Genomic DNA, 4,580 nt, shown 5'->3' with positions numbered 1-4,580 from the left:
AGAACAAGTGAACCTCAAGTCAAGCTTAAACTAAACGGGGAGATGCATAAACTACACGGTTCCTGCTTTTGTATGGCTTATTATTGCTGATTTGTTCGTGTGCCCCAGTTTTCAAGTGTGACGAACAGTGAAGAGAGCTCTACGGCATTTGCTTCTGCAAACCATCAGAACAAGTCATGGCTGACGCCTGCTCGCCACAATAATACTCTGATCAACTGCTGCTGTTTATGCTCGCTTGAAGTCTGATCCTTCCAATTGATACCTTCAGATTTTAATTCTTGTTTTGAAAAGCCAATAGTTTCCTTGAAGGTTGTATGTGTTGAATGCAACATCTGGCGCGCCTGCCAACGTGCCAACGTGCAGCTGATGAAGTCGTGGGCTCCCGAGTACGATGTAGCGGTCACTCTGAGCCTGCGTACGATGTTTCCCACAGTATGCAGTAAATCTGAATCAGCATAGATGTTCTATGATACAAATTAAAAGTTTTGGTACAGATTCAGACAAGGAGAAAATGAAGGACAAAAGCGTAGTAAAACGCGCGCGCACACACACACACACACACACACACATTAGCTTTTGAATAGCACAATCATCAGGCCCAGAACCTTCAGCAAACACACAAACACTGACATTAACCGGTTCGTCATCAAGTGTACTCACGTGAACCAACAAGAGTTCCCAAGGTAAACTAAGTTTCAGAGGAGCACCGTCGAGTTTCAATATGATAGAGCCTACCTGCTTGTGGCAGGATTCGAACTACTCTGGTTAGAAGGATGTGCCACTTCGATACACAGCGCACCCAGGGGCGGAGCTAGCACTATAGCATTGGGGTCAATTGACCCCAATGAAATTAGGCAACACTAGTACTAAATTTCCTGCTTATTGAAGAGAAATTTGTGTTGAACCCTTATAGTCTATGAAGATGACCCCAATGATTATTTTGGCTGGCTTCGCCCCTGAGCGCACCAATATGCAACAGTAGTGCAGCGGATAAATAGACAACATGAATGTAATAGACTGCATAAGTTACATGTCATCAAGCATTTATTTCCCTTCCCCGGACAAGAGCTAAAAGACACTGAACCGTGAAGTTCTGAAACTCAGCACCAGCAGCCCCGAACGATGAGGAAAATGTTCTGATGCTTTTGCACTGGGGCATGGCATTCCATTCAGTGGCAAATAAGGATTGTTTTCTATTGAACATGTGTAGAGCAAGTAGCTGATGTTTTTAACATTATTACATGAATCACTATGTAAAAATACATAATAATTATCTCAAGCAGTAGATTAGCACCACTAAGTACTCTAAAGTGTAAACTCAATATGGATGGCAAGAATATAAATAATTCCCTTGCCTTATTACAAACCAGTTGTTCTTGTTTGAATAAGCAGAAGTGATAATAGGAAGACGAATGACACTTGTCCCATAACTATTCATTGCACATCAGAGATGTAACGATAGTGACTGCAAAACCCAGCCACCCAAGAAAGGCTCATGCCACTTCGGATCTGCAACAGAACGAAATTTCATCATCTCCAAAAGCTAGAGTTTGGTGCTGGTGATTGAGCACGCATCGCATGACAAGAGAAGTGCGAATGTATATGTTATATTGGCTAGCTGAGGGTGTTTCATTTACCGTATAGTGTAGAGGGCTCTCTGTACATGCTTTAATTTTGTCGTTGGCAAACTCCTTTTGAAATTGGGATGCATGTTAAGAAACAACGCCTCTTTGAGGGATTTCAGATATTCCACGCCTGTAGGGATGTCCTGCAGTTCGGTCAGGTTTCTGATCACAAGTTCTTCAAGGAGGACCAAAGTTCCCTCATGTACGTGTATTTTGTTGACGTTTGGCAAATCCGTCAAGAAAATAACCTTCACATTCGGGAACCACCCTGGATGGAAGTTTAGCTCTTGTCCAGTATACGCCCTTCTAAAAAATATTTTGGTCAAACTCAAAAATTCAGAGAGGCGTGGAAGTGGGTTCTCCACGAGCTCGGACCAGTATAGGGATATTGTGTGAAGTGCATCTCCATGGTTTGAGAAAAATAGAGATTCCAAAGTTCCTTCCGAAAATCGCCCAGCCAAAATGAGCTTTTTAAGAGGGTTTGGCAGTGTCAAAGTTTCAAGCTGGAGCACCTCATCTTCATTGGTTGCTACTATTTCTAATAGTGAGAGCTGGTGCATCTTTGACAGAGAGTCACACAGTTGTGCACAGTGGATGTTCCTTACCCCTATAATGCTAAGGGTCCTCAGCTGAGATAAATTTGCTAGTTTTGCAACAAAAACTTCACTACCTCGAACGGACCTCAGGGATTTCAAATTCTTCAAACTCCACAATCCCTCAAACGGTTCCATAGGCTCAACACATTTGATAACCGAGAATGCTTTATCCAGCACTTTATACATAAAAATGTGCCGCAATCCCTTTAGTTTTTCAGACCCTCGAGGGAGATGCAGACAGTCTGTATCTTGAAGACTCAATGTTTCTAAGTTGTGAAGCTTCACAACAGAATTTGGGAGTACCTTCACATTGGTTTTGTCAAGGCCCAAATACCTAAGGTTGAATAAGTCCCCAACTGAATTTGGAATTGTCTCAATAGGTAATCCTGCTAGCTCCAACACCGCAAGGTACTTAGATTCTGATGGAAACAATGAAGCCGATGCCTTGTTACAGCTGAATGCTATGAAGGTACGAAGCCTGCATTGACCTGTGCTTGGTTGAATGACATTTTTGCATTGGAGCACTGACATGCGACGAGAATCCGACTCCACCTGCATCACCCCATGACTATCATCATAAGTCGTACCGAAACTCTCTCTCTTGGATTGGAAAATGGCTAATTCACGCACAAGATCGTGCATTCGAACACACTTGATCCTGTTAAAACTGTTCCTCTCTACCACATGAAGCATGCTTCGTCGAACGAGCTCTGTCAGGAAACCCTTCAGCAACATCTTCTAAACTGCATGCTCCAATTTGTTCAATAAATCCTTCGGCGACCCACAATCTAATCAATCTTTTTCTATGAATCATGTGGTCTTCTGGGAACATGGCACAATACAAGAAACAACTCTTCAGATGGTCTGGCAAGTATTTGTAGCTTAGATTCAGAATTTTCACCACACGATTCAGGTCGCCATTGTTGTGTAGCTCCCAGATAAGCTGATTATAAAATCGCCTCCACTCTGCAACATCTTGCGCCTTATGAGACAATGTGATCCCTATGGCCACAAGAGCTAATGGTAAACCATCACACTTCTCCGCTATTGATTTACCACACTCTTCTAACACTAATGGGCAAATGTGATTTTCAGTTCTTGGAAATGCCTTCCGGCGAAACAAACGCCATGCCTCCTCCTCCTCAAGAGGCTCAACTTTGATCTTGTAGCTATCATCAGCTACTGAAGCTACTTCCTCAATTCTGATTACTACTCTGCTTCCCATCCCTGTGTCAACAAGAACCTCTTTAAGTTCTCTAAAAACTTCAGCTGTCCAGACATCATCCAATATTATCAAGTATCTCTTTGTCTCTAGGATTTTCTTCAATTCCATTTGCAACTCTGCACCGGTCATCTTTTCAGCATCAAATTATTTCTTCTCTTTAGAATATATTTCTTTTAGCATGCTTCTCCAAATATCATATATATTGTATGACTGAGACAGAAACCCATGCATGGCATTCAAATTTGGATGCTTCCTTTCTGAACACATTGTTGACAAGAGTGCTTTTCCCAATTCCACCCATACCACACACAGCAATGATCTGCAGATGACAACATTTATTCAAATTCAATAACCTCACCAAGATTTCTCTATTTCTATCAAGTCCTATAAGTTCTTCATCAGAAATTGAGTAACCATGTCCAGGAAGATACATTTGTTGTTGGGTGGCATAATCTTTTGCAGGAACATCACTCCCTCCAGCAACTGGTTGAGTCCAGTCTCTGCATTCTTTAAGCCGTTTCAGTTCCCTATTTATTCTCCTAACTGCAGCAGTGATTTCATCAAGTGTAAATGGGTCCTGACATTTAGTGAAAAAACTCCACCATGCTCCATCTAGATGGTGTTTACCAACCACATAAGTAAACTGATCCACAATGTCTTCCATATCATAAGCCAATTTTCGGGCTTGCCCTATCCATGTTTCAGTGACTAGATCCGTGCAGCCTTTCCTGTCAACTTCCTTGAGATATGCTCGGATAAGCTCAAGATCATTCTTTATGAGTATCATCTTATCTGGCACTGCTTTAATAGATCTAGCTTTCTTTTCAAGCAATGGTCTAGCATAGCTAAGTGTTTCCGCTGCCACCGCTTTTCCAATTTTTTTTGTGACCAGAAGGAGAGCAGCATCTGCCATTTTACAGTTTCACCTCAGTATTTCTGCAAAAATAGTTCCAAAAATCAGCATTCAATGTTGAATAACAGTACCATCCTTACACATCAAATCTACATAAAGAAAACAAACATTTTGTCAAATGGCCAAATTCCTAGCTAGTGAGATAACTTAATAAAAATTGGGTGTTCTATATTGATGAAGCGATGTTAAAGGATTCTGATCATCTGCTTGTGTGCACCCCC

General features: G+C 41.7%; 1 pseudogene; it reads right to left on the bottom strand.

Annotated features, from left to right (window-relative positions):
* Positions 1 to 1,189: 1,189 nt before the first annotated feature.
* LOC119361931 lies at positions 1,190 to 4,359 on the bottom strand (annotated as a pseudogene).
* Positions 4,360 to 4,580: the final 221 nt, after the last annotated feature.

The sequence above is a fragment of the Triticum dicoccoides genome, chromosome 2B (assembly GCF_002162155.2).
Source record: "Triticum dicoccoides isolate Atlit2015 ecotype Zavitan chromosome 2B, WEW_v2.0, whole genome shotgun sequence".
Lineage (NCBI taxonomy): Eukaryota > Viridiplantae > Streptophyta > Magnoliopsida > Poales > Poaceae > Triticum > Triticum dicoccoides.
This window is presented reverse-complemented; position numbering and strand designations above follow the sequence as displayed.